The 20,669-nt window shown below is 40.7% G+C and overlaps 1 protein-coding gene across 7 annotated transcripts in view; it reads left to right on the top strand.

Moving 5' to 3' along the window:
• KANK1 (KN motif and ankyrin repeat domains 1) overlaps positions 1-20,669 on the top strand; it is a 129,443-nt gene that overhangs the window by 29,425 nt on the left and 79,349 nt on the right. For 4 of the 7 annotated variants that reach the window (XM_040089478.2, XM_040089476.1, XM_040089480.2 and 1 more), the window contains one exon: positions 3,055-3,186. The gene's annotated coding sequence lies outside the window, so the exon portion shown is untranslated. Of the gene's footprint in view, positions 1-3,054; positions 3,187-16,141; positions 16,189-20,669 lie in introns of all 7 variants that reach the window. The other 3 variants (XM_058424031.1, XM_058424029.1, XM_058424030.1) reach the window with 1 other exon arrangement.

Raw genomic sequence — 20,669 nt, 5'->3', positions numbered from 1 at the left:
TTTAAAATGACGTCTCCCTCACACCGAGAACGTAACTACCCCTCTGGTGCTACAGGACATCTCTAGCTCCCTTAGTGCTTGTTGGACACAGCATCTGAGGCATATCTCAATAAGCTATCCAGGCACCTCCTGGGCAGTTGAGGGGGCTGTTGTTTTTTCAGGCCAGCATAAATTCCTCTTTAGATAAGCGAATCAGGCTGCTGACTGCTGGAGGGAAGTGTGTGTGTTGGAGGAGTGTGTGGGTGGAGGTGTTGGACAGTGTTGGAATGGAACGGGAGAGAAGATGGAATACATGTGTTGTTCCCATCTGTAGGGAGCTTGTCAGGCCAGTGAATTATGCTGTGAAACACGTGGACCTTTTGTTAAAAATTGTTGACACCATGTCTTTGAGACTTTAAGGAATATCTGTTATATAGTAAGTTTAGCTTAAATCTAAAATGTTATGAAGGTTAAAACTTTATGTAAAAATTAAAACTTTATCAGTAGATGCACTCCTGTTGTATATTCAATATATCTGCTTGACTGTTTGACCATGTTTGTTTTCATTTCTGCTTTTCTTTCCTTGTGCTTTATACTCAGTTATGCTAATCACTGAGTAAATTTTCTGGCTGGAAATGAAATGAGATTGCCATTTGTGAGGCAGTTTTAGAGGAACAATTACTTTTTATGTGAGATACATAAATACATTTCATACAGATTAGAATTTTGCTTAGTGTTATGTATATGTTTTTAAATACCCATTGTAACAGAATGTTTTCTAATGCTTGGTGTTTTTATTAATACCTGTTAGGTGTGGTCTGTTCTCCCCTTAAGGGAAAAAATGGGTATACAGTGCACTGGTTTTTGTTTTGGTCATGCTTGGATGTGTAGGAGTCAGATGATTGTGTACATATGCATGCTGTGATTTGTTTGGGGTAAAAAGTGAAACTGAAGCGTTCTTTCCATCTGGTGTGGAAAACAGGTCCATGATAAGTCTTGAGTTCCCAAGGGATTCTGACTTTCAATCAGTCTTCTTTGACAAAAAAGGAGCAATTCCCCCAACACTCATCTCAGGGTTAAAGCTGTGTCTCGGTTCTAGCCCTTGGTGTGGAAGAGTTACTGTGTTTTCAGGCTGATTTGGAACAGCTGTGGGCATAAAAATCTCTTCAGCTAAATTACCCCAGAGTACCTAGTAGGGAGTTAATGCTAGCTATAGGACAATGAGCAGAATGTGAAATCTATTAGAAAAAAATTAACCCGTGAGAAACACCAGAAAGATCTTGACTCCAAAGGTATAGGGACATAAGGCAGCAGGGGTTTGAAAGTGAGGTTTTTGTGTCCTTGAACAGTGGCCCAGGGTGTATAACTATTGATTGAACATCTGGAGAGTGCTGTACTGCTCTGTACATAAGTGTAGTGGAGAAGGTTATAGAGAAAAGCAATGATTGTGGTACTTCCTATAATCTGTGAATATGGAGCTCCAAGGATATAAATTGTTTCCTTTAATCTCTAGTTCCCTTATGCAGCTGCAGTCTTTATTATTATGTAAACTGAGATGTTTGTAATCAGCTGGGACTATACTCCCATTATAAGAAAGGTATTTTTAAGGTATCATGAATAGGTAACTTGCTGTATAGAACATTAATATTTTACATAAACAGCTAAAAGTAAAAGTAAATATATTGAGAAAATGTTAGAGGGGAGGAAATTGACTGCCATTTCCTCGGAATAACTTAAGAACACTGAATACTAATTTAAAGCTCATCTAAGCTTGGGGCTTTGGGATTTCTGATTTTTTAACAAATGTAGGTGTACAACTTAGTTTCTCCCTCCATTCCTCCCAAAGACATGGACCCTTGTAGTTTCCCTTCAAATGCTCCTTTTAATTTTAGTTTATGAAGATAATTAACCCATAGGAAGCTTTTTTTAAGGATTTATAAACAGTGTAGTATTAGAATAACATATTAATTTATATTATAACTTGGTATTTTTTACCTGGTCTGGTTTTCTTGCACTCCATTAAGCCCCCATCTCTATAGATTTACAGACTGGGACTGGAGGTCGCTTTGTATGTTCGTACCAACACTTTAGGGAAGTACTCAACAACTTGAATGGTATGAAGTGTCTTTTACCTGAAATTAATCTTTAAAACTCGCTTGAATAACCATGCTAGATGCAGATGAGTTTTTTTGCTGGCCCATCACTCCATAGCTGTCAAATGTCACATCAGCACTGCCTCAGGGTGCAGCTGACCTGGACTGTACCTGTGAGTGAGGCAGGATACCTCAGTGCAAGAGGTCATGTGTGTGTATGTGCCTCTGGGTTTGGGAAGTTTGCTCTTTTGGGAGATTAAACGCACCAAATGGGTTGGAGTTGAAAAACCAGTATCTAAACCTTAGTGGTGGAACATCTTTGGTAATTTGCTGTGGAGGGGAAGAGCTGCCTTGTGTGCTGTAGTGGTGCAGGCATGAACTCTGCTGCAGTTGGAGTGTCTTTACTCAGTATGGGTTGTGTGTTTGCAAGATGAGAATTCTGAGAAAAGCCTGTCCGGGGAAATGAGCCAAGTCCGTCTGTAAATGTTTCTCTTTTTCCTGTAGTTTATAAAGTACCTCTATGTGTCTTCCACATACATCAAGCTCCTCGCTTATAAAGTGCTGATAACTTAACTCACATGGGTTTCTGATTCATTTCCCAGTTCAAACTAATCCAGGTTATGAACATTTACTGCTGTGTCTCTGTAACTGGTGTGGCTGGTGTATCCTGATGTGCCTGGAGCTTTGTTTCTGTGCATTCACATGGACTGTTGTTTGAACAAAGATTTAAATTGGGAAGGGAAGGCAGGGCAGGGTGACACAGCTATTGCAAGATGCAGGCTTTCTCCCCAAGGTGCTGTAGCCAAAATGTGCTTGAGCATTCCACTTTGGAAACAAAAAATAACTTAGCCTTTCTTTTTTTGTGGTAACTTCTTTATTGTTCAGCAGCATGGCTCTACCAGGCATCAGCAGCTTTAAGCACAAGATATATTGCACAACATGTGCAATGACTAATCGGTTCTTTTAATTTCTCTTCTTGTAGGATGACTCTCAGGTTCCTGAATGTGCTGTCAAATGCTGACACATTGAATTAGCTGAATCTGCTGCTAATTTCTGATGTTTAAAAAAGCCTAAAGGGAAGTAGAGACTGGCACTTCTGTTACAGTCTTTTAAGGTAAGATATTATTTCTTTTGCCAGGGCAGAGGGAAGAAGACAGACATGGTTCAACAAGCTGTCCCAGCCCCACCTCTTGGTCTCTGATCAACCTGTTGTGGTTTAGTCCCATAGAGCACTTACTCACCAGTGGGATGGGGGAGAGAATCAGAGGAATGAAAGTGAAAAACCTGTGCACTGAGACAAAGACAGTTTAGAATGGAAAGCAAAAGCCATGCATGGAAGCAAAGCAAAACAAAGAATTAATTCACCGCTTCCCATGAGCAGGCAGGTGTTCAGCTATCCCAGGAAAGTCATGCCCCATAGTGCATAATGGTGACTTGGGAAGACAAACATCATCAGTCCAGCTGTTCCCTTTTCCTTCTTCCCTCTTCATATGCTGAGTGTGATGCCATATGGACTGGAATAACCCTTTGGTCAGCTGAGGTAGTCTATCCTGGCTGTGTTCCCTCCCAATTCCTTCTGCACCCACAGGCTTCTTGCTGGTGGTGTGGTATGAGAAGCAACAAAGTCCTTGTCACTATGTGTGAACTGAGCAATAAGTAAAATGTCCATGTTTTATCAATCTTGTTGCCAGCACAGATCTAAAGCATAGCTTTTTGTCAGCTATTGTGTGGAAAATGAGCTCCACCCTAGTAAAGATCAGCACAAAACTACATGAACCTAAAGTCTTGTACTGGACCCAGCTATCAGTATTTGTTGGTTACAAGCAAATTCCCTGATTTCAGTGAGACAAAACCCATGCAATTTGAAGAAACATTAATGAACAAACAATTTATTTTCTTTCCTAAATCACTAATTCATACTTTCCAAATTCACCGATTTCCTAAATCATTAATACTCTCAAGTTCTTGTGTGGCTTTCCATTTGCACACCTTAGTTCTTCCATCTATGTATTAGAATTATTTAGTAGTAGTGGTCTTCAGTCCCTATAGAATGCCAACAGGAAAGATAAGGCTATGAAGCTGAACATGACTGTAGCTAGAAAAGTGACCATTCTTCTTTGACTAGAGTTGCTGCTTTGGTCTTTCATTGACTGCCTATGTTTTCTACACATCTTTTGGACTCTTGGCTGCATGGTCAGCTCCACTGTAGTGCTGATGCATTTTTCTCAGCAGCACAGCAGACCAGCCACAGACCAGACTGACAGAGTCAGTCAGTGCCATGTTTATACTGTGCCCAGTGAGCCCAGCCTCTTAACTGCTGCAGAGTTGTTATGGTGACCAGTGACTGGGTGTAAATACACCAGCAGGACAAGGCTTCATAGATATTTTTTTCCTCTTTTCTGTGCAAAGATCAGGTTAAGAGCAACACCAAAGGGATGGCCTGAATGAAATCTCTGAGAAATGAAACCCAGATAAATAAAGGCTGTGGAAAGGCTCTTTGCTACTGACTCCTGAACTGCCTCAGTTTTGACAACTGCTGTTTGAAGTGGCAGCTGAATCTTGTTTTTATTCACACTTAGAGTGTCACTGCCCACCTCATTACATGCACTGCGATGTGCTGCAGAGTTGGATGAGAAGTAAGACACGCCTAAAATTGAACTTCTCTTTTGAAGAGGCAGGATTTAGTCTCTTGACAATTGTGATTACCTAGGATGGCTAATTGCTTTTCTTATGCTGCTTTTGCAGCTTTAATCAGAGCACAAAACAAGTGGTGGGGACAGCCTGTTTGGCTTTTGAGTGTGGAGTAAATCTGCGGCTTACAGATGTGGACTTGAATTGCTGCCAACTTATGGGGCAGGTAAAGGGCTCCTGAATCTAATGAGTCCAAAAACATGGGGACACCAGCTGGTTTTACCCAAATTCTGAAACTCAGTTTAGTGTGGAAAAGCAGATCTCCTGCCATTTTCCATTACTCTGTGACCTTGCCGTTCCAATGGGTAGGAGGTGTGTGCACAGCTGGGAACACCCAGACTGACTCTCTCTGGCTCTGGTGTGTAAAAGCAGTTCAGAAAGGGGGCAGAGGGCTCTGCAGCAGATGAGCTGCCATGATTGGGAAGCCTGTGTGCCCTTCCTCTGCAGGCCTCACACATTTTGGAATGACCTTGAGCCCTTGCTCATAGAGCGGTGTATGTTCCTCCTTGCAGGATGCTCTTCTTCACTTGGGCCTACTTGGACTCTTGTTCTTCTGGAGATTATTCTTTTACCAGGAAAAGCATTTGTACGTGGATTTTATCTTAAAGAAGGGTTTTGATACAGAAAGAGAAATGCTTAGAACAGGCCAAGTAAGGAAATGTAACTGTTGCTGCGACTAGGCTGGTTGCAGTTCCTGTGTGGCTGTGTGCTGCAGTCACGTCCTGGCTGTACAAGTGGACCCCCTCAGCCAAGCATGGGTTTCTAAGTGAAGGAAATGTGTGCATATATGCCCAGAGGGGCTCTCAGGTTGCCTTTGCAGTTCCCCAGACCTGCCAATGCACTGCAGCATGTGCCGGTAACGTAGTGCAGTCACAGCCTGTGTGTCCAGTGGGGTGCAGTGGGTGGCCCTGTGAGGCACAGGGTGGGAACTGAGTTGAGGGTGCTGTAAGGAAACACATGCAGAGATGGGAAGAAAGAGTATGATTTTTTTCCAGCAGAAAGGCTGGAAAATCCAGAACAGACTTGTATCTGCTCTCAGGAGCTGACAATAGTGGTGGTTGCTGACTGCCTTGGAAAGCACAGGAGCACCAGGTACAGTCACTGAGAAGTGGACAGTGTCAGCCCTTGTCACCAGGCTGCAGATATGGAGAGGAGCAGAGAATGAAGATACTTCCTTTTCAGGTGCTCTGAATTTAGGTACCCTCCAAGTTACACACATGCATCCATGTATATGTATTTTTGCTTGTCCCTACACAGAGTGGCATGGTGAGCTCTCCTGTTGTGTCTGTGGCGCTGGGCAGTGACAGGGCAGGGGAGTGCAGGCATTACTGGCAACAGCCATCAGCACAGAGATGTGTTACCAGTTAAATGCCAGAACACAAGGTAGGGTTACTAATTTAGCAAGTTTTGGGAGAAGTGGGCTTAATTTCTCTCCACAAAACACAGCACTTGAAAACTGGTTGTGGTGTGATGGCATGTAACACAACATTTAATTGTGCTCAAGGCGTTTTGCCATAGTACAGATATTGATACCTTGAAATACTAATGTGAACACCTCAGTGCTTTTTGCCTGTGCGTTACAAAGCCAGCATCTTATTGGCGTGATACACTCCATGGAGAGGGCCCAAGAGTATTTTGTCTATTTCTGAACTTCACTGAATGTGATCCATCTGCAGATCATTAAAGCACTGCACTATTAATAGGATCACAGACTTTGGCAATGTCAGATGAGCAACAGATTTATTAAAATTAATTTCCATTTTTAAAACCATGATTGCTTCCTTGGGATTGCCAGGGGTTTCTCAAAGCTGTGTCCTGTAGCCTTGATTTAGCTTTGATTTTAATTAAAAAAAAAGGATTCACGGCAATATCATCAGGCTCAAAACGGCATTTTCACTTTTCACAACAGAAACTCAGCCTATTTAAGAGGGAAAAAATTCAAAACAACATCCAACCTTATGAAGACAGTCTTACACTTCTGAGAGATTAAAATACAGACTGGTTGGAATACTGATGCTCAACAATCACCTTGCTTAGCTGATCTTTAATGTGTAGGTTTTTTTACAGTTCTGTTTATCTTGAAATCTGAGTTTTCTGTGCCTTCTGGAAATGTTAAATTGGAGTTTTATTCACTGATTAGTTGGCTTCAGAGGTCCCTGATATACTTTCATGTGCAAGGAAGATTGGATTTTTGATAAAATATGTATTTTAAGTGCAGTTAAGCCTCGTTCAAATACAAATACCACTGAAGAGAGTTGATTTTTTTCTCTCAACACCTGCAGAATTGAAGTAACTTTTTTTTTATTTGACCAGATATTTCCACTTGACTAAGTTAAAACAGTTGTGGCTTAAGTTCTGGTTCTTTCATCCTTCCTCCCCTTATTTGTGGTTGTGCTTAAATATGCCACAAGGCCATCAAGCTGCCCAGCCGTGCTGTGTTACAGCTTCCACCTTCCCACTTTGTACAGAAGGATTTTTTTTTTTTTTTTTTTTTTTTTTTTTCTGTCATCTTGTCATGCCAGTTTGCCAGACAGACCTGGAGGGTCGCACCCGGAGCGGCGCTCAGGGTACGAAAAGGTTGTCACAGTGTCGCCTTGTGCTTGCTGGTTTCTAGAGGGCAGCCAGCTGTGCAGCCTGACGGTGAAATAAACAGCAGTAGAGGTCTGCAGAGTGACCCAGACCCACCTTCTGGGGGCTGCCATCGTCTCGTGGCTGTTTGTGCCTGACTCCATGTCTGAGGCCAGGCCGAGGAGGGCCCAGGTGCAGGCCGCACCTGCACGCTGCTGTCCAATATGCAGGAATCCAGGCAGAACTGCTGGATGTGCAGACCTTGTGTCTGCATCTGGTGGCCAGCCAGAGCCCCTTTTGGCATATATGCACACATTTTCTTCGCTTAGAAACCCGTGCTTGGCTGAGGGGGTCCACTTGCACAGCCAGGAGGTGGCTGCAGCACACAGGAACTGCAACCAGCCTAGTCACAGCGGCAGTAAGTTTCCTTATTTTTCCTGTTCTAAGCATTTCACCTTCTGTATCAAAACACTTTGTTGCCACCAGAAAAGGTAAAATCACGAGCCCAAGTACGCCCAAGTGAAGAAGAGCATCCTGCAAGGAGGAGCAGACGCTGCTCCTTGAGGAAGGGCTCGGGGCCAATCCAGAATGTGTGAGGCCTGCAGAGGAAGGGCACACAGGCTTCCCAATCATGGCAGCTCATCTGCTGCAGAGCCCTCTGCCCCCTTTCTGAACTGCTTTTACACACCAGAGCCAGAGAGAGTCAGTCTGGGTGTTCCCAGCTGCGCACACCCCTCCTACCCATTGGAACGGCAGGGTCACAGAGCAATGGAAAATGGCAGGAGATCTGCTTTTCCACACTAAACTGAGTTTCAGAATTTGGGTAAAACCAGCTGGTGTCCCCAGGTCTTTGGCAGCTCCAAGTTCCGTGATGCTTTCTTGCATTTCAGGCATTCCGGTGCTGGGACCGCTGTGGGTGGAAGTGGTGCTGCTGACCAAGAGCCACCAGCTGATGTCGTACCATATTTTGGTGAATTTGGTCTGTGGAGGGGAGCCTACCCCTCACTTTTTTACTGGCACAATAAATGCTGCTGGCCTATTATTTCAGTACAGTAACTTCTTCTTTATGTTGATGAAAGACTTGGGTGCTTTTCTGTTTTATATGGCTTGTGAAAGGTTAAAAAAAAATAAGTCTAGTAATCTTTGGAACAACCTAAACATTTAAAAAAAAAAATCCTAGCAAAACATCTTTTGCCATCAGAACCTGACACAATTCAGCAACTGCCAGGATTTTCTGGGAATGACAATCAGTTTCTAGTATAGATAGTAAACTCTCTTGTTTCATGTTTTAATATTAAAGAGTTCAGGGGTTTGAGTTGTTACCTATCTATTTATTATTTTGTCTTTTGCTGTTTCTCTACAGGTAAGGTGCAATAGTAACTCATCTTTCTTTCTGCTAAATGTACTCCTGGTTTTTTCAAAGGAGATGCTTTGTCCACTAGGAACTGTGTCTCAGCATGCTAATAAAACTCACTTCATGCCTTTAAAATGTTTATTCAAAGTGGCCTGGCTGGCTCACAGTAGCTGTGTGGGAGGACTGTCCTTGGATTTTGTCAACTTAATTTAGTACTGCACAATACCCAGTGATGGAAAACAGCTATAAATTGTCTGTGCGCAGCCATGCATTATTGATAAAGGGTAGAATAAGCTCTACAATTTCTTTATTTGATGTTGTTAGTGCAACAACTGGCTGATTTGTTAAGACTTTTCCTCCTCCTATTGGCAGTAAAATATCTCTTCATTTTGAACTCTGAGTTTTTTTGAATTTTGATTTGTAAGGGTTGAAAACTTGCTTTGTCTCCAGTGTTACTAAGTGTAATGGAAATATTTTCCCAGAGTAGAAACAAACTTAAGTTCAGGGGCAGCTAAGCAAACAGTAAGTTTGATTCTATGCTGAAGACAGGACTTCGCCAATTATCTCAAATATTTAGAAATAGAAAATGGAGCATAGTCTCACAGTACATTTAGAAGAAAAAAGGCTTTAATATACTTCATTTGGCACATGCTTAGAGAAAATGCTTTACAGTGAGTTCAGCATGCTTTGTAATTTCAGTGTTCCTTCAAAGTTTATGAAAAAAATCTCAAGCCTTAAATCTGTCATGCCTTTTTTCCTGTTGACACTTATGATGAGTAGAGACTCTACCGAATATAATTTGCATATAAAACTGTGCTGTAAACCAAACAGTTCTTTCCCTGTACTTGAATGAAGGTACAATGAAGTGCTGAAAACTGGAAATTAATAAAAGTATAAGTTAAAAAACAAAAAAAACAAAACAAACAAAAAAAAAAAAAACCCCAAAAAAACCAAAAAAAAAAAAAAAGAAAAAAACCCAAAAACAACAAAAAAACCACCTTGCCAGCAAAACTTAGTCCTCCCAACAGATGTCCAGCACTGAAACTTCTTTTTAAGCTATAATTTTTGAAGTGGTAGCTTCCCAGAGGTTGTTATTGTAATACAGCCAAGGGAATGTACAGTTTGTGCCAAGGAAATATTGTATTAGAATTCTGCAATTTTATTTCCCTCTTTTATGTTTGTAGATACATATCCTTTGGTAGAAGCATTCCAGACCTCTATAGATTTTTTTTTTTTTGTCTTTTAAAAAGTTCAGGATAGGGAATTCATGAGGTATGCTGGTGTTTATAATGTTTTCTTTTATTCCATGGGGAAATGGTGTGTATTAGTTCAACTTCCCATATTTTTGCAGTCTTTTAAGGTTAGAAATCATTAAGTAATGAAGTAATTAAACTGGTTACGTTGTTGCTGTCAGAAGGCAGGAAAAAAACAATGGCAAAAGGACTAACATGACTGACAGAGGCTTGCTAGAGATTTACATTGAGAATGACTCATTCTTCAAAACTTTTTCATTTTCTGATGAAATTGTGGAGTAAATCAAATACAGTGGCTATGAGTGATTAACATGCAAAACTTATGAATTCTTACTGGCTTTGTGAATCTGACTCCTTTACCGTTAATATAAAATCATTTATCTTGAAGTGGTCTTGAAGCTGTGAATAGTTAAATGAAAACTTCAACTCTTGAAGAAGGTTATTCTGACATTCAACATCATTAATTTTGTGGTTTGCATAGAAAGCTGTCATGGAAGAGGCACAGGAGATTTTTTTCCATATGTCATCTGGTAGATCTGTGGTAATTCACTTGATAAGTCAAAGTGGCAAATGTTGCTACAGTTTAAATACTTACACAATTCAGCTGTTACATAGTCGTGTAAAAATTTTGTTCTGTTTGAAGAGGATACCTTTGGTTTGATCCTACAGAAAATACAGTGAACATTGACTTGCCTGTGGTTTTGGAGCCACCATGCAGCTGTATTTCTTTTTAGAGTAGGGCAGCCTTCAGCCATGTTACTACAATTCTGTTTAGACAGTTTGGGAGTGTGCGTGTGTGTATAATTTCTTCTGGAAACAAATATACTTTGGTAGTGAAATACTGTTTTGAAAATACTTTGTTCCTGTTTGTTTGAAAGAGCATCTTTTACTGGCATTGTTAGATGCTTCTGTAATGAAAAACTGTAAGATAAGGAAACGCTCCAGAGTACAATGGGGTTGGATTTTCCTTCACATCTGCACGCTCTTCAGGCAGTGCATGGATGGTGCTCTTCAGACGTCTTCATTTACCCCCCCGGAAGTCAATCAGTAGTCTGGCAAACACAAAAAAGCTTTAATGCAAACTGACATTTATTTTCTTCGTACTAACAAAATATGCCTTGGGTCCAGAAAGGTTGAGGGACCTTGGGAAAGTTACCTAGATCAGAAATGTACTGTGCAAGTGACCTGAGTGTTGCTTGCTACCATCCAAAGTTCTTGCCCCTTGGGAGGGCCACTGTGGAGGAAGGTGGGATGGATGAGGTGGTAAGAGATCAGCTTCACATGACTGATCTCTGCAGGCCGTGCTTAAAATACAGGGACAGCTACAGATGTTGCAAGAGTGGCATAATGCAAAAAGACCTGGAAGCAGTTGATTTAAAACCAAGTAAATAAAATATAAAAAGCTTGGTTTTTCTAAGGGAAACCAGAGACTCTTCCTAGCAGTGTGAAAAAGTGGTAGGGGAAAAGTGAGGCAGGTGACTTGTGAAGAGAAGTCATCTGTTACTTTTAAGGTAGTATTTCCCATTCCTTTTCAAATGCATTGAAAGAGAATATTAATATCTTTTTTCTTTCCATTATAGGAATTGGAGGGGGAGGGGGAAATTGAGGAAATACTTCAATTATTTTTGAAAGGCCCTGCCTAAAATATTTTCTTTTTAAAAGTGTAGGGCTGTAGAGTAAAACATTATTGCTACATCCATCCCCACCCAGGAGTAACACCAAGTGCTTTGTCTCTGGCAAGTTGCAGTATGCCCTGCTATACGGGAAAGAAAACTGCTTTCCCCTCTCTTGATACAAAAAAACCCCACCAAAAAATGTGTTAAGCTTGTTTGGGTAGGACAAATTTCAGAGTCCTCTTCCAGGTTTGATTATTAGTACAAAACCTGTGTTGGTTCTAACACAGGTGCCTTGTGCTTCATTACCTCAACCAGCCAGGCTGCAGGGCACACTTGTTCTGTGGATCAGGGAGATCATTGTGGACAAAATCTTTTCTCCTTTTTGTTTTTACTATGTTGTCCTCCACTAATTTGAAAGTGATGGGGAATACACTGAATTACCCCCCGATTCTGTCAAATGACTGTGTCAACAGTGCAAGTATCTGCTCTGAGAAGGCTCTGCACGGGCAGAAACTGATTCTTACTGAATTTGCAGAGAACTTTCAGCTGTAAAAGTAATGAATTCTCTGCAAAACATGCTTTAAGTAGAACTGTGTCCTTGTCTAATGTCTGTAACCCTGATAACTAATCATGTTTTGTCCTTCTAGAAGACTCTGTTAATGATCTTTGCGCAGTGAACTTGATGAGACAGACCTTCTTTGCCAAATGCAGAGTACTCTTTAACCCTTCTGCCAACAACCATTTTGGCTGGTATTGTTCATCTAGTTTCTATGCAGCGTGGTGGTCAAGGCATATTACTCCTCTAATGTGTACAGAACACAGAGCTGCCAGTTGCTCTCCTGTTTTCCTCCTGTTCCCCTTTCCTCCTCCCTTTTGTGCTACTCTCAATGAGGTGCTAGGGGATGGCAGCACAGATTTTCCCAGCAAACACATCTAAGCTGGCTGCAGTATAAACAAAACATTGTTAGATATGGCAGAAGAACTGCTAGGTAGGGAAAAACTGAGTTATGTTGTTTGGGAAAATGACTGCACCTCTGGCTAATTACAAAATAATTGAATGAGGCAGTTAAGTGTTACCTCACTACAAGCTTTAAGCACCTGAAACATGATCTGTTTTTTTAGTGCTGAAACTTTCTGTGAAATAGAAAATTGAGTAAATAAGACCTGGATCCAGCATGATCCTCAGCTGTTCTTCAAGGTTCTTCACCCTTTCTCCTTCTGAGAAGGGTTTAACCTAGAATGTTCTTATGCACCTGGAAAACAGAGCTATAAAAGTGCAGTTTTGTTTTCTGTTGTTTTATTTATTTTGTGCCAGACAAGTTGCATTCCTGAAAGCCTTCTGTAGGGTGCCTATAGCAAAGGCAGTGCTGGCATAAGAGGTTTCAAGATACAGAACAGGCTGAAGAACTCCTTTTAAAGGTGTACCATGAATGACCAGGCTTGATGTTTCTTACACCCAAGGAATTTTCTCCCTAGAAGATTTGAGGTACATACCACTTTATGATGGAGACTGTGGTTTACTTTGGAGTGAAATCATAAGTTATTTCAGGTTTTATTCCAGCTTTTTGCCTTGGCCTTGAATGTCTTGGCATCTTTTGTTGCCTTGCTTCCACAGCAGCCTCAGTAGAGGTGCAACAGCAATTATAAATTATCTTCTGTGATAAAGAAGGGAGGAAGGTAAAGACGCACATTGTTGCTTCCCAAAGATCAGAATGAAGTTTCAGATGCTAACAATGTCATCAACATGCAAGACAAACATGTGCACAGGCACTTGTAGTTATTTTAGTTGAATGGAATTGGCAGTCCCTGGGGTGAAAACGTAAAATTTGTTACTGAGGGTTTTTTAAACACTAATAGGTACTATGTTGAAATATTCATCAAAAGCCTTAAAGTTAATTCCCTGATAAGCAAACCTGATAAGTAATGCGGCATCGATTTTTCTGAACCAAATTTTAAACTTCAGCATAACTTAAAAAAGATTGATGAAAAATACATTTTCCATTCCATTGCTGGAATGTGTCCACAATTCCCAGAGGGTAAAAGTTCCTGTGCCAAATTCAACAGAGTAGCAAGAGATGTTATTTTAAGTCTGTCCTCATTGAAGGATGGATTATGGCTTGTTCTGGCCAAATTAGAAACTGTAGGAAAGAGAAAGGGTGTGTGGGGGGTTTTGGTTTTTTGGTTTTTTTTTGTTTGTTTGTTTTGGTTCGTTGGTTGGTTGGTTGGTTTGGTTTTTTGTGGGTTTTTTTTTTGTTTGTTTGGGTTTTTGGTTTTTTGGTTTTTTTTGCAAGGTTACCCCTCATTTGTGAAAAATTTTACCACCCTCAACTTGTCTCTCTGTCACATCACTTTAGATTAATGGCTCCCTTCATTTTGCTTCAAATTCTAGCTCCCTCTGCTTTAAAAATAGTAATTAAAAAGGGCATATTTCAGAAAGATTAATGATGTTTTAAAGAGCTGGAGAATCCGGGTGATTGCCTTTCAAAGTCAGTAATTGATGGCAGTTCAATTCTGGGAGGAGTTTGGCTTGGTTAATGTAACTTTACAGCACAAGTATGCATCTCATTATTTTATGTGTCTGTATTTATTTAACTTTTGGCTGTGCATTTCACCTGTAACATTCCTTTTAGTCGTGACTGAGGGCAGACTAAGCAGGTAATCACAGGTTTAAATGCACAAGTGTGCCTTTGTTGAGAATGGTTAGCTGGGCTTCTCTTCTAATTGAAAATGCATAGCAGGAAGAATCAGTAATGTATTTAAAATGGAAATCTCCTTTTGTACAACACAAAACAATTTTTCTTTACGTTAAAAAGAAGGGGCCTACTAGGGCATTGTGTCCTTTGCTAGGTATGTGAAGGAATTTATCTGAAACAATTTATGATCTATCAGTGGCCAATGAGTAATTGTTCAAACTGTATTGGAAACAGATTTTCTTTTAGACACCTAGGAAAAAAACAGCTCAGAAGTTCAAGGAATTCTGAAGGAAAAGGTGCGTTATAAACGCAGGAGAACTTAGGGATATGCACTGGCAATGAACTGGTTTGAAGGAGTTGAGAGAGGTGATACTCTACAGCTGTGACCACCTCTTCTGTATCAGGTTTGCTCCTGAGAAGAAGAGTCATTTACTTTAGCTCAGCATTAGCTGTGCTGCTAACCTGCCTTTATGTTGTTTTTTGAACAAGTGTTTTTTGATGTAAATTCTGTAAAGATTTATGCATGTGCTTTAGAGATAGGCAATTTTTTTGTTTTGTTTTTAATTTCAAGACTGCTAATGCATGAACAACAAAAGCTCTAATCCCAGATCTTGGAAGCGATTATTTGAGCTGTAAAGAATTTCAGAGGTTGACTTTCATGCTTCCTCTTGTTTAGGTGATTAAGAGTTGCCTAACACAGTACTACAAAAATCTGCTCTTGGGTAGGGCACTTTTGAAAAGGCTCTCTGAGTGTGATGGACAGATGATTCATTTAAGTCAGGTACGAGCTGACCACAGCAGTTGTTACCCAGAGAACTCTACCCTGAGCCATGGTCTCCAAATGCATGTGCCCTTCTTACAGAAGAAATTAATAATACAGGCAGAAGCACATAATGTGAGGGACAATGTGAGGGTCTGGAAGGAGGAGGTAGGAAAGATGTGTAAGAAATAAGAGGACTTAAGAGAGGACCACAAGCCCAAATACAGTTCCACTTGTGAAGGCTTTTGATGCAGTGTAAACCTTGTAATGGTGTATGTATCATAGTGGGAAACCAGTCTGCTGGGAAACTTGGATGTTTATATTATTTGAAAAGAAGACTGAACAGACAAAATATCTCAGAACTATTCTGTAAGGAGGCCCTGAAGAAAGAGATGGAGGATTGGAAAGATAACACCCTTCATAGCATTTTAATCCAAATTACCAGATTACGTGTGCAGAATTTGATGCTATGAAAAGCCAGTGCCCATGAAGGAGACAGAGGAGTCTGCATATTTATTTGAATAAAGGGAGAGAGTCCACATGGACATACAGTGGGGTTTCTTTCTTGTAGTTTCAGAGGCGCTGTCTCCTTCTATCCCAAACTCCCAGCCACACGTTTCCCTCTTCATTTCCCTCTTCATTTCCCCATTGGCTGAGGTATTAGGAAGGTACAGCCTTCCCAAACCACCTACCCCATATGCCCCCTTGAACTTGTCATTTTACCCCAAGGTTCAGAAGTTCAAGTTATCTGGCTCCTGGAATAGGCTTTGTGTGGACCCATTTGTCTGTTATCCTGAAGTTCAGGAGCCAAACTGTCTGAGTTCTGTAACGAACTTGCAACTTGTGGTTAATAGGGACATTAAGACTCATTTTGAAGATATTACCACCCATTCTTTCTGAAGACCCTCACCCATCTAATTGTAAAGATGTAGCACATATCTTTCCTTATCACATGCTTATCTCTCATTCTATTTTGGGGTTTTTTGGGTTTTTTTTAATGCTGAAAAACCAAAGTCAGAAATATTTCCCAGATGTAAGCAATCATTTTGTGTCTCAGAAGTGACTTCCAGCCTTCCTCCTAATTTCTGATAAAGATTAATTTAATGGGGTTTTCCTCTGCCTTTTACTTGGTAGAACAATTTTCAGACAAACCTGGAGAAATAGACTGATATTCTACTGAGGTAAGTGGAGTACTTTGCAAGTATTGGGGGTGTTGTGTTGTTGGTGGTGGTGTGTTGTTTTTTTTTTTTTTTGTTGTTGTTGTTGTTGTTTGTTTGTTTGTTTTGGGGTTTTTTTTTGTTTGGTTTGGTTTTTTTGTTTGTTGGCTTTTTATGTTTGTTTGTTTTTAAGTAAAATATATTAAAACAGAGATGATGCTGTCCTTTGTATGAATTTTTAGCAGTGACCAAGACTCTTCCTCAAGGAGGGAAGAACTGTCTCACATCAGGCCAGAGAAGAATAGGAAAAAAAAAAAATAGGAAAAAAGGTGTTTAAAATTATGAAAGCTGTTCAGTTCGTTGCTAATTTGTAAATCCCACATGTAAGTTGTGAGAGTTTCTGTTCAGTAATGATGTGGTTAAAACTAGTTTATAGTTGGAAATGTGTTGATAGTCAGTTAATCTGTACAGCCCAAAGGTGTTTTTGTTTGTAAACCTCAGTAAATACTATGGTGGCACTAGAGGAATGAATAACTGGAAAAGCAAAACAAGCTTCAATAAGAACATACTCTGCAGAACATTTTATTTGTTGTATGGCTGCAGATGGGTTCTCCCTCATCATGAGAGAAAAGGGAAAGTAAAAGAAATTTCTCGTGTTCTGTAATCTTTTTCTTCTGTTTTCTCTGTATATTCTATAATCTGTCTTCCTTGTGTTTACTACACTTAGTGCTTTAGAACAGCATTCTGATTCAATAATTGTATTTTATCCTTAATATTGCTGCAGCATGTCATTTTGCCAGTGTCCCCATCGAGAAGCAGTGGTGTAAAGTGGATTAAATAAGTCAAGGGAACTCATTTAGAGTTGTATTAGTGTGCTGTACCACAAAACACACGCAGGAAAGGAAGAGATGCAGACTTCAGGCAATCTTCTGGCATTTAGTAGATGTTTTTCCAAAATTGTTAATGTTTGGAGTTGTCCTTCCACATCATCGCGCTGAGGTTTGCTGAGCTTCCTCAGCCCTGTGTGCTGCAGAGGCAGGACAGCGCTGATCTCAGAGAATCAGCCAAGTTGCGACCTTTTCAGCCTTTGTTGTGAGCTTTTCAGTGAGTAGGGGGGTGAGTGACCTCAGCAGATGGTCAGTGATCACAGTTCCTGCAAGGCTGTTTGTGTTCTTGAGCTTATCAATAAGACCTAGCAGTTGTATATCCTACCCTACTGACAACCTCGCCGTTACTGAGGTTATAAAACATTCACCTTTCTTTAGCACTGGACTTAAAAACCAGAGTGACCTTGCTTCCCCCTGCAAGTATTTAGCATTTGTTTTAAAGTATATTTTTGGACTGAATAGGTATCACTCTTACTGAGTGCAGGAAGTACATATTTGTATTGTACTGTGGTTTTGGAAGGCATGGATTGGGCTGGACAGATGTCACCAGAAGACAGGAATATTTGGAAAAGATTTTTCTTTAGGGAAAACGGGGAAAAGAAGGTATGTGTGTGAATTCTGCATACTGTAGACTGTCCTGCAGCAAGTTCCTTAGCTGGAGAGGTTTCCTAGTTTGAGTCAAGGTAGGACAGTTCTGCCCTGGAAAGACAGGGAGAGCAAGATAAATGCACAGTTTGGAAAGTGAGCAATGCTAATTCAGCATGCTGCTCAGAAAACTAATCTGACAAAAAGAAAGATTTCTACCATGTTAGTGAAATGAATCAATTGAGTAAAATTTGTAGGGAGAACCTGGGTAATGACAGAACAGATAGAACATCATGACAGTGCTAATTTACCTTAATTGTTTTCTGTTTTGATGTCCACTGTTAGGTTGGTTTGGGTTTTTTTTCTTCACACAGAGGAATTCAGGGAAATATGGAGTGCTGGGTTTCAGTGTGCAGTTGCAAAAGTCCATTTGATTCTTAAGCAATGAAGAGTGAAATATAAAATTACTCAGTTTTGTTTCAGGTGATAGTAGTTGTTCATGCTTCAGTCCATAAAAATAATCCCTTAGAGAAATTACCTTCAGGCATGTCAAAGATCATGGATACAGTCTCTTGTTCATTTACTGTAAGCAATAAAAGCTGTTATTCACCAGACTACTGATAATTGTGGGCACCTGTGATCTTTCCTTCTGTGTAATCAGGAAAAGTTAGAATATCTGCACAAGCTTTTCAGGCATCTGAGATACTGATAGCCATGAATATATCTGTATTCTGATTGCTTTTCCTCTTGTTTTGGGGAACAAGAGATTTTGATCTAGTGGTCTTAACACAAGCAATAGACTTTGCAAGTGATCTAACACACTGCATATAAAAACGTGCATATTTAGTACGAAAATCAACTTCTTAGAAGGAAACTATTGGTGTGCTTTTTTTCACTTAATCTGTGTGAATCTGTTTTTCAAAAGGGTACATTGTTGTGGAATTCAGGAGATTTTGAGGTGTAACAGTTCCCAAAGTTGTGAACCCAGTAACAGCTGTGTAGGTGCAGAGTGCTATCCTATGTGTGCTCTATAAAGATGATTTCAAGGCCTGGAATTGTGCTCGGGACAGATGTGGCAGGCAGTGTCCATTAGGTGGCTCCCGGTTATGGAAAGTACATTTTCAACTACATGCAGGCTAACTTTAAAGTCGTTAGCTGTGTTTGTGTCCTGTCAGGCAATTAGAACCAGTAAGAGGCCATAAATTCAGACCTTCTCAGTAGCTAAGAGGTAGGTAGGTAACTTACCTTAAGTAGGTAAGTTTTGGTATCCTGAATAGCTCTGCAAATACTGTCCTGTCTCTGCTTACTTCTGTTGTTGTAAAATGTTCTATGTTGCAAACTCTACAAGTGAGATAAGATGGAGGAAGCATTATTGTCTGTTACAAGGCATTGAAAAATGATTATGCAGTTTCATTATGAAAAATGTCCTTTTCATTAGAAACTGAAAAGGTAACAAAAGCTCTTTATGACTCCCTCTCCAGTGGACCAAGCCTGCTGCAAAATTCTGCTGCTGCTTTCTTGTTTGCTCTTTAAACTAAAATCTGGTATGAAAATGAGGGGGCAGGTGATACTCACGCCTTTGAATGTGTGGACATGCTGGAAAAACCACTGAGTGGACTAATCTATCCCATTAATCCTGGAAAGTAGGAATTGCAATTCAAAAATTTTGTAACGGGGACAGTTACATGGTTTGTGCCTGGTGGCTAGACTGATCTTTAGATTCTGTCCTCTGTGCAGATGGGACCCTGCTGAAACTGGCTGTCACCGTGCTGTGGGTACTGCCACAGGTGCTGCTTTGAAGATTTGTGAGAAAGGCAAGTAAAATAATAGCTGCATGTGACAGTCCTCTGCTTCCTGGGGCTGCAGCAATACAGCATAGCCACAGACTTTTTCTTCATCTTCCAGACCCCTCCACAGTTTGGATATGTGTGCAAACCCAGGGAGAAGCCTTGGAAGCATTGACTTGGCCTTGACCCTGAACTGCAAACAGGACAAACAGACTTTTGCGGGGGTGGGGGGGGACAGTGGAGAGAGATAGGGCACAAGTTTCCTGTTAGTTCCTTGCTGTCATCTTAAAGAGTAGGCACAAGGCAGAGGAGGTGGCAGATCTTACTGTTCATCTGCCTGATGAGCAGATGAAAGGCACCAAGGGGGCCGCCAGATTCAGGCAAAGTGACATAAGACTGCAAAGGGCTGTAAAGATTTCTCCTTTCCACAGCCAGAGAGGTGAGCCGAGGTGTGTGCAGGACTCTCTGGAGTTACAGACTGCTGCTGGCTGTCTGCTAGGGAATGGCTTGCTGCCTGCTCTGCTCTCTGCCTTGTCTAAGGAACAGAGGCAGTGGTTTTCCTAGCAGCTCACATGCCAATGCACAGACCTCACTTTTTGAAGGAGAGCTTGCAGAGGAAGTGGGGCCCTTTTTTCCTTTTGGTCCACTTGTATCAAATAGCTTTCTGAAGGAAAGTAGGGCTGCTGGCTTGGGTTTCTGTAAGGGAGGAGATAAGACTTAAAAAACCTGAGATGCTAAGAATCACGTATCAGTGGCAAAGTACAGACGAGCTAAGGAATAATGTTATTTATTGTGGTGTTTGGTGCCTTACCAAGAGACAGTATGCAGATAAATTTAACTGGTGTTTTTATTTCAGCCAACATACACAGTTTATATCAGATCTGGTATGCAAGATTCCCCATGTGTCTTCTGTGACAGTACACACACAAGGACATTTTAGGGAGCAATGTCAAAATGGTTTAATTTCTGCAGGACTGCTTGGGTACTCTGTCTTTATTTGATGTTCTACATAGGATATATGGAAGTATAGTAAGAGTTTGCTGTACAGCTTCAGTCACTGCAGGTTAGTAATGAACAACTGTCCTACTGGTGGAATGTTATTTCATTAAGAGAATTTTGTGTTAATACCAACAGTGCGGTACTTCGTGCTTGAGAGCATTTTCATAAATCTCCATTACAAGCCTGTCATCAGATGTTTGTAACCTAGGAAGGAAACCAAAGACTTTAGGCACATGTGGATCATGGG

This window comes from Hirundo rustica, chromosome Z (genome assembly GCF_015227805.2).
Source record: "Hirundo rustica isolate bHirRus1 chromosome Z, bHirRus1.pri.v3, whole genome shotgun sequence".
Taxonomy (NCBI): Eukaryota; Metazoa; Chordata; class Aves; order Passeriformes; family Hirundinidae; genus Hirundo; species Hirundo rustica.
The sequence above is the reverse complement of the archived record's forward strand: the minus strand, read 5'-3'. Positions and strand labels throughout refer to the sequence as shown.